We start from the raw sequence: 10,030 nt of genomic DNA, 5'->3' as shown, positions 1-10,030 counted from the left end.
AAAGAAGCCGTAATAAACGTTTCGAGTCAAACAACGGCCCAAAGAGACCTAAGACGTGACTCGAAACACACTTACGATTTCTTAAAAAAAAGACCATAAACCGTAGGACGGTTTATGCTTGGCTCGCAAGGAAAGATAAATGTCAAGTTTTCGCGGATAAATACGAAGTATTCGAAGATAATTAGAAAGATAGGGAAAAACGGAATATATCCATTTTTAAGTTATGACTGCTTAAGGGCAGAAGAGGAAAAAGCATAAACCGACCTAGGAGCGAGTATATAAGGAGTCCTAGGCGAGAGGCACGGAGGACAATTTTTTAGACTCAGAACTCTCAGCACATAGAAACTCGGAGGCATTATTCTCGACATGCTCTGTTTCCATGACTGGCACCCGATTACCAGACGAACGTGCACAAGCAGTTCGATCTCTTGGTTCACTCTTGAACTAGGTTCGGCTTGATCCTCGAAAGGGGTACGTAGACAGCCTTTCATAAGGTTCAGTTCGAAATCAATCAAAAACCTTTTCTGTATTTTCTTCGTCTTTTGTTATCGAGCTGCTAGTCAACTAGGTTTGAGCTTTTAGGCCGCTAGAACTAGGTAACTCGCTGACAGCCTTTGCGGCCAAAGCTTTTATGATCTCTTGTAATGATCGCAACGCTCTCACGCAGACTCGAAACAAGATCTATTGTTTTCTCTAAACTCGTTTGTTATCTCTTCATGATTTCTGCATATATTTGGTCACTTGCCGTTGGCTCTCGCAGAGATCCGGGACCTCTGGGAAATTAGGGTTTTCCTAGTTTCCTAATTTAAACGTAAATCGACAGTGCGAATTTTGGTTCCCACAACGAATCCGGCCCAGGAAGAGGTGCAAACCGACCTAGAGAGAGTATATAAGGAGGGCTTATGGCGAGGAGCAAGGGAGAGATTTCTCAGAGTAAACTTAATACTTAGAGCAATTTAGGCATTTTTCCATTTTTACTACCAAGCTACGACTCAACTAGGTTAGAACTTAGGTGGCTAGACTAGCGAACGTACCGACAGCTATCGTGGCCTAGGATCTTACCTGTTGTTCACGCTCAAATGCGAATTCGGAAATAAGACCTCTTTGTTCTCTTTTCGCTCATTTACGATTTATTACTTTCGACTCATTCATATTGATTATGTTGTGCGTGGCCCAGAAGATAACCGGGACCTTCAGGGAAGGCTATGTTAGCTTGGCTTTCCTCCGATTAACAAATCTCGACGGTGTGAATTCCGGTTCCCACACCCAACACTGGTGGCCAACTGATGCATTCACTACGGCGGGTTAAGGGGATTCCGGTAGTGATCAAAGACAGGGTAATGCCTGCGGATCTGATTGTTATCCGCCTTGAGAATCATGAAGTGATCTTAGGTATGGATTGGCTTGGAGAGCATAGGGCCACCCTTGACTTTCGTCGTGGACGGGTGCAGTTTGAGATGGGTTGTGAAGCCCCGGTTAGCTTCCACGGGATGTGTCCGACCCCTGGAAATATAATGGTGTCAGCAGTTCGAGCGGAATGAATGCTTGAAAGTTGTTGTGAGGCCTATTTGGCTACCATTACCACTAGGGAGGTCGTAGGGGGTGCTAACCCGGACGGGATTCCGCTAGTCAGTGAGTTCGAGGATGTGTTTCAGGCGCTACAGGGCATTCCCCCTAATAGGGCTGACCCGTTCATAATAGAACTGGGACCAGGGACGGCCCCAATGTCAAAAAGTCCCTACCGCATGGCTCCAGCCGAGATGGCCGAGCTGAAGAAACAACTTGAGGAGTTGTTGGATAAGGGCTTTATACTCCCTAGTGTATCACGTTGGGGAGCACCAGTCCTCTTTGTTAAGAAGAGTGATGGTAGTTTCAGGTTGTGTATTGATTACCGGGGGTTGAATCGGGTTACAGTGAAGAACAAGTACCCATTGCCCCGGATTGATGAGTTGTTGGATCAACTCCGTGGAGCAAAATGGTTCTCCAAGATCGACTTGGCCTCTAGATATCATCAGATTCCAATTGAGCCCAGGGATGTTAGGAAGACGGTGTTCCGGACACGGTACGGCCACTATGAGTTTGTGGTTATGCCGTTCGGACTGGCCAATGCACCAGCTGCATTCATGAAGATGATGAATGGGATCTTCCGGGAGTACTTGGATGAGTTTGTGATTATCTTTACAGATGTATACTCGTGTACACCAAGACCAAGGAAGACCATGAGAGGCATCTTCGGGCAGTGCTGGGACGCCTGAGGGAACAACAACTCTTTGCTAAGTTTAGCAAGTGCAGTTTCTGGCAGGAAAGCATTAGGTTCCTTGGACACATTGTGTCTGATCAAGGGGTGTCTGTTGATCAAGAGAAGATCAAGTGTATAGGGAGTGGCCGCAGCCAAAGAACGCGACAGAAGTAAGAAGCTTCTTGGAGCTGACCGGCTATTACAGGAAGTTTGTCAAGGGATTCTCGAGCTTGGCTCATCCAATGACCCAGTTGACTGGCAAGGACGTGAGGTTTGCATAGTCTGAGGCCTGTGAAAGGAGTTTTGCAGCCTTGAAAGACATGTTGACTAGTGCACCGGTCCTGGTATTGCCAAAGGCGGATCAGCCTTACGTGGTGTATACTGATTCATCAATCACTGGACTTGGATGTGTCCTGACACAGCACGGGAAGGTGATAGACAATGCTTCACGACAGTTGAAAAAGCATGAGGGCAATTATCCGACCCATGATCTTGAGATGGCTGTTGTGGTGTTTGCATTGAAGATAGCGAGATCATATATATACAGTGCTAAGGTTCAGATACTTACGGACCACAAGAGTCTGAAGTATATATTCACTCAGCCTGAGTTGAACCTAAGGCAAAGGAGGTGGATGGAGTTTGTTGGAGATTATGATCTGGACATAGCTTATCATCCGAGAAAGGCTAACCTAGTGGCCGATGCCTTGAGCCGCAGAAGAGCGGAGGTATCAGCCGAGAGGGAGGCTGAGGAACAGGAAGGGATGGTACCGTCGCTGCATCTTAACACTCTGGTTGGCCAGGACGAGCCATTGGGGTTAGAGGCAGTGGATCAGGCCGATCTGCTTACAAGGATTCGTTAAGCACAAGGCTTGGATGAGAACCTCAAGAAGGTTGCTTCCAGTGACAAGACTGAGTACCAAACGACCAGTAACGGTACAATCTTGGTCAATGGGAGGATTAGCGTTCCCAACAACAAGGAACTGAAGGAAGAGATTATGAGGCAAGCTCATAAGTCTAAGTTCTCTGTTCATCCAGAATTGAACAAGATGTATAGAGATCTGAAGAGGTATTACCATTGGGTGAGGATGAAAACTGATGTGGCCGAGTGGGTGGCTAAGTGTCCAACTTGCTAGCTCGTGAAAGCGGAACATCAAGTTCCCAGTGGTCTGCTTCAGAACTTGCCCATACCTGAGTGGAAGTGGGATCACGTCACAATTGAATTTGTGACTGGATTTCCCACGACTAGGAACCATAAGGACGCAGTATGGGTTGTGGTCGATCGTTTGACCAAGACAACACATTTTCTAGCCATTCGAAAAGGAGATGGAGTAGATCAGATCGTGTGGATATACTTAGATGAGATAGTGCGGTTGCATAGTGCTCCAGCAAGCATTGTCTCTGATAGAGATCCAAGGTTCACTTCTTACTTCTGGCAGGCTTTTCAGAAAGCCTTGGGAACCTGAGTGAACATGAGTACAACATATCATCCTCAAACGGATGGACAGTCTGAGAGGACGATCCAAACCTTGGAGGATATGTTGAGGGCGTGTGTCTTGGACTGGGGAGAGTCTTGGGAAAAACACTTGCCATTAGTGGAATTTGCTTACAACAACAGCTTCCACACAAGAATTGGCATGTCGCCATATGAAGAATTGTATGGAAGGCCTTGCCGGACACCTCTATCCTGGACCCAAGTGGGGGAGCGTAGTATGTTGGGTCCTGAGATTGTGGAAGAGACCACTGATAAGATCAGGATGGTCAAGGAAAAGATGAAAGAGGCGCAAGACCACCAGAAGAGTTACGCGGACAAGCGTAGGAAACATCTTGAGTTCGAGGTCGATGACCTGGTGTATCTTAAGATGATCACGTTCAAGGGTAGGACCATGGTTTCTAGAAGAAGGAAACTGGATCCTAGGTACTTGGGTCTGTTCAGGATCATAGAGAGGGTGGGTGCTGTGGCATATAAGTTAAACTAGCCATCGGCCATGGATGCATTTCACAATGTGTCCCATGTATCCGAACTCCGGAAGTGTCTGACGGACCAAGACATTGTGTTGCCTGAGATTCCTGCTGATCTCGGTAAGAACTTAACCTTGGAGACTAGGCCAGTTCGAATCGTTGATCAGACAGAAAAGGCAATGAGAAAGAAAACAGTTCCCATGATTAAAGTGGTGTGGGAGTTCAATGGTAAGGACGTCATCACTTTGGAAACGGAAGCAAGGATGAAGGTTGAGTATCCGGAGTGGTACGATCAGTTCCTTCCTGATACAACACTTGACTTGGATTCGAGGACGAATCCATTGTTAATGGGGGAGACTTGTCATGTCCCCGTTCCTAGATAGGATCGTTCGGACGAACTGTGGTAAGAGGCAATGCACTGATCAGGTCATCTGACCTTGACACAAGCGTACCATGGTCCAAATTGATGGTTAAGGACGTCAGGCAGCTGAGACTTAACCTGGATATGATGGAGACAAGTTAAATAGAGCTGGACGAGGTCCAAATCAAGCTCAGTCAGTTCAATAGAGTCTGGAGTCAGCTCACTTAGTGTTGTTCAGCTCACGGGAGCTGATGGACTAGCTCACTCAGCTGGGGACAGCTGGTGGTCAGCTCATCTTAGCTTGGCGGAGTGTTCCGGTCCAGACCAATGTGGTCGGGTCCGAGCGGTTACCAAGCCGGCCCGATGGTCCGTGTGGGACGATGGGTCCATGTGCGAGCCTGACCAACCCAGGCAGTAAGACAAAGGCATGGGGGGGTTGGTTTCCGTGTGGGAACTGCCAATGGACCAGTTGGATGGTTATGGGGGCGGTTCTGAGTGGTTTTGGGCGAAAAGGTACAAGGGAACAAGGGGCATCTCCTTGGCCAATCCCTTGTAACTGATTGGCCAGAGCAGTTACCGGTCTCTCTCTCTATAAAGGCAGAACCTTGGGGTCGATTTTGGGCATCATTTTTCCTAGGGAAAACCCTGAAGAAATCTTGAGAGAAAAGAGAAGAGAGGGTGGCCGGCGGCTTGAAGAGAAACCGTGTATGGTGGTGCTTGATCCGACCAAACCGTGACCGTGTGAAGCAAGATGGATACCAGACAGAGAGAGACGGAGAAGGAGAAGGAGAAGGACTTGGCGCCTGGAGAACGGACGCCTAAGGTTAGTTGTGTGGTTCGCAAACCATCGGACATATCCGGCGGTTGATCCGTCTGAGTCTATGGTTTGATCTGTTTTGTTGGTTACACCCATTTCCACTTTCTGATTACTTCTACTTATATTATGAATGATTATGGTGTAGTCTGTGGGTTCAGATTTGATGGCACGGAACCATGGCCTTGGCCGGTTCCGGAATGATGCCTATGGCCTTAGCCGGGCGGTTCATGATCAGGATCCATATGGTCTGGGTCGATTCATTGGATTCTGATTATGAGAATCTCTTAGTTGGGATTTATCATGAGTTTTAGTGAATTTTTATTTGTTTTGGAAACCTTTTGAAATAGGTCAGATTTGGCCTGATGAGTAGTTTGATGATTAGTTATTGAACAAGCCATGCAAGGATAGTTCCTTGTGTTAGGTTATCTGATCATATGCTTGTGTGTTGTGTTTGTGGTTTCAGGTACAGACTTGGACCGTGGTAAAGGAAAGGAACTGGGAGGACTCCAGCCGTGGGAAGATGTGTGGTGATTGGGTCATTGTTGATAGATGTGAAGTACTGATAACCTATTGTGCTTGCTGTGAACTTATGATAGCCTAGTGTGCAACTTATGTATTAAGGACGAATGAATGTTGTATGGATCTCGTTTTAATGTATTAAGTGTGATTGAATGAACCTCAAAACTCTGAAAAATACTTAAGAAAAATATTACACTTGGAATCGGAAGTAAAGAAATAAAAAACCAATCTCCCTAATAATTCATGGGCGAGGACGACCCGCACGGAGGTCACCTCACCAATTCTCGCAGTATGACTTAGACTCACGGAGCTTCCCGATCTCCAAAGACAGTTCAGCTGATACTTGTCCTTCGTTCTCCTCCTCTTATCTTAACTCAACACATTGTACAGCTGATTAGGGCTGGGCATTATTACTCGTTACTCACCTTGAACTGAATAGAATGTTTAAGTAAGCCGCGGTCTGGTTGGATTGAGGAATTCAGGATCGGGTCTTACAATTCCTCCTCTCCTATCCAAGCCTCTACTCGGTGAAATCCTGCTGCTATATCTAGCAGTCCCCGAACATGCCGTAAGCGCCGTTCTAGTTCGCGAAGAGGGAAGCAAGCAGCTACCAATCTATTACGTAAGCAAGGCTCTCCTGGATACGGAAACCCGCTATAGCCATCTAGACAGGCTGGCCATAGCCCTGATAGTCGCTGCTCGCAAGCTCCGACCCTACTTCCAGGCTCATCCAATCGTGGTTGTTACCTCCTTCCCTGTAAAGTTGGTCCTCCACAAACCAAAAGTCTCCGGACGGCTAGCCAAATGGGCCATGGAACTAGGGGAGTACGACGTAATATTTTGACTCGCCACGACTATAAAGTCACAGGTCCTAGCAGACTTCGTGGCTGAATTATCCCCTGCCTTGCTCCAAACTCTGGAGCAGGAGGTACGCCTCCGAGGCGAAAATAAGGAAGAGGGAGAATAGATCCAGTAACGTCAGAGGATCTGGAGTGGGGATAGTGCTTACCTCGCCAATAAGAGACACGGCTTCAAGGGCCATGAGATGCAACTTCAAAGAAACCAACAACGAGAGCGAGTAGGAGGCCATAATCGCAGGTCTAACCCTTGCCCACCAAATGGGGGCAGAGTATATCCAAGTCTTCGGCGACTCCCAGCTGATAATCAACCAGGTACAGGGAGAGTACCAAGCAAAAGACAATAGCATGATCCAGTATCTGGCGGTCGCTCAGCGACTAATCAAGAAGTTCAAGAGCTGCAAACTCACTCAAATCCCCCGGGAACAAAACTTGCAAGCCGATGCCCTGGCTAATCTAGGGTCCGCCCTCGAAACGAACAGCCAGATGAGTATCCCCTTGATCATGCTCCAATGGCCAGCTACCTTGGAGGAACCCCCGTTAGAGGAGGTATATGCCATCGAAGAAGGCGAAACCTGGATGACCCCCTTAGTCCGGTACTGGAGGCCGACATCCTCCCGGAGGACCGCAACGAGGCCAGGAAGATCAAGAAGCGAGCCGCAAGGTATTGTATCTCCCAGGAGAAGCTGTACCTGAGATCTTTCTCTGGCACGTACCTGAGATCTTTCTCTGGCCCGTATCTGAGGTGTGTCACACCCCGAGAACCCACTAGAATCTTTATAGAACTACATGAAGGAGATTGTGGATCCCACTCTAGCGGCAGAAGCCTGGTACTCAGAGCTAGAAGGGCAGGTTACTACTGCCCCACGATAGCCGCCAACGCCAATAGACAAGCCAAGTACTGCGACCAGTGCCAAAGGCACGCTCCAGTCTCCAAGCTTCCCCCAGAGAATCTCAAGTCCATAAGCTCACCGTGGCCCTTCAGAAAGTGGGGCATGGACCTTCAGAAAGTGGGGCATGGATAAAGTAGGGAAATCTCCAAGTGGGTCGAAGCGGAAGCACTCAGCCGCATAACAAATCTCCAGATCCGCAAATTCCTATGGACCTACGTAATCACTCGCTTCGGGGTCCCTCACGAGATCGTCACCGACAATGGACCCCAGTTCACGAGCCACAACTTCAAGGAGTTCTGCAAGGACTGGGCATAAAACTAACTTTCACCACACCCCGACACCCCTAGTCTAATGGACAAGCCAAGTCCACGAACAAAACCGTGGTCAACATGTTTAAAAAGCGACTGGAGGTCTCTCAAGGGAAGTGGGTGGAAGAACTACACGGAGTCCTCTGGGCCTACCGGACCACTCCCAAAACAGCAAGAGGGGGAACCCCCTATTCGCTAGTCTACGGCTCTGAGGCTATTGTACCTACAAAGATGCACGTAAGAACAACGGTCTCCGGATCCACCTCTTAGGAGGAGAACAATGAGCTTATGGCGCTAACCTCGACCTACTCGACGAAAAAAGAGAGGCCGCTCGGCTAAGAAACTGGTCTTACCAGCAAGACATCGCCAGGACGTACAACAAGAAAGTCAGAACCAGGACCTTTCAGCAAGGGGATTGGGTTCTACGACGAGCTGAAAAAACAACGAGAAAACTCACCCCCGGGTGGGAAGAACCCTATAAGGTCATCGAGGTGGGGAGAGCAGGCGCCTACACGCTGCAAGATAGCAAAGGTAAAATACAACCCAACTGCTGGAATGTCCTGCAACTCAAAGCCTATCATTTTTAATACGGTCCCTGGACCATGATTTCTATACCACTATATACTATTTAAGCATTATGATTTCCTACTCCTATGTATGCTAAACGTCTCCGGACAATGCTTATAATAAAATAGTTCCGACAATAAAGGAAGAACGGAGATCATTATACTTAAAGTGGCATACGAGCTGGATCAGGTCTCCAGAGACCCCCGATCCTGGCCAACCCTCGCAAAACATGGCACGACCACTGTGGCACGCCCACAAAAAATCAAAACGGGTATGAGACATAAAGCAGGAATGGGTATGCGTAAGCCCGAGTATGTTTTCAAAACTACCTAAAACCTCTATGCAGCTTAAGGCGCATCGGGGTCCCTAGAGTACCAATGTGAAAAGTACATGTATTAAAACGCTGCGAGATACACAATACAGGGAACACATGGCATATATTCAATGCAAAAGTACTGTGAAATACAGGGAGCAATCTAAATCCTGCTTCTCCAGACGTGGAAACCAGCGTAAGCTTTGCACTTGGGTCATAACACCCACACCAGCACCCTCTAAGCCTGTCAGTGACTTCCTGCAGAAGTAGAATACAGCATAGGAACTCGATAGTGGCCAGCTTCCGAGCGGCAGAATGCGAAATCCAAACAGGTACCGATAGTAGAATACTGCATAGGAACTCATTCCGTCGAACACTTTTCGGAGAACTAGGTCGCCTACGAAGAAAGCGCGGTTTCTTACGTTGGAGTCATAATAACGTGCCGCGGCTTGTTGGTAATTTTGCACACGTACTGATGCTTTTTCTCGTCGTTCCTTGATCATGTGTAACAGGTGGATTAATAACTCTTCGTTTTGTTCGGCGTCTTCTGGACATATTCCTCGTCGCTGACTCAGGACCTCGATTTCGGCTGGGATTACGGCTTCAACTCCGTAAGACAGCGAGAATGGTGTTTCTTGGGTTGCTGTGTGGGGGGTCGTTCTGTAAGCCCATAATACACCGTGCAGCTCTTCGCCCCATCTCTCTTTCTTGAGGTCGAGTCTTTTCTTGAGGTTATTCATGATAGTTTTATTTGCTGCTTCGGCATGACCGTTGCATTTTGGGTATGGGGGGCTTGCGGCCTTAAATTTGATCTTCCACTTTACGCAAAAATTGTTCAATATTTTTGAGATGAATTGTGTTCCATTGTCGGTTACTATCTCGTATGGTAAACCATGTTGACAGATGATGTTTTTCCAAATGAAGGCTGTTACCGTCGTAGCGGTGACGTTGGAGAAAGCTTCGGCTTCGATCCATTTGATAAAATAGTCGGTTAGTACCAGGAGGAATTGTAATTGGGCTGGCCCAGATGTTACTAGCGGGCCTACTATATCCATGGACCATTTCATATAAGGGTATGGTGAAGATATTGTAGATAATATTTGAGTTGGTTGGTGTATCATTGGTGCGTGCCTTTGGCATTTGTCGCATTTTAATGCGAATTGCTTGCTGTCATCGGCGATGTTGGCCACAAATAGC

This window comes from Brassica oleracea, chromosome C9 (genome assembly GCF_000695525.1).
Source record: "Brassica oleracea var. oleracea cultivar TO1000 chromosome C9, BOL, whole genome shotgun sequence".
Taxonomy (NCBI): Eukaryota; Viridiplantae; Streptophyta; class Magnoliopsida; order Brassicales; family Brassicaceae; genus Brassica; species Brassica oleracea.
The sequence above is the reverse complement of the archived record's forward strand: the minus strand, read 5'-3'. Positions refer to the sequence as shown.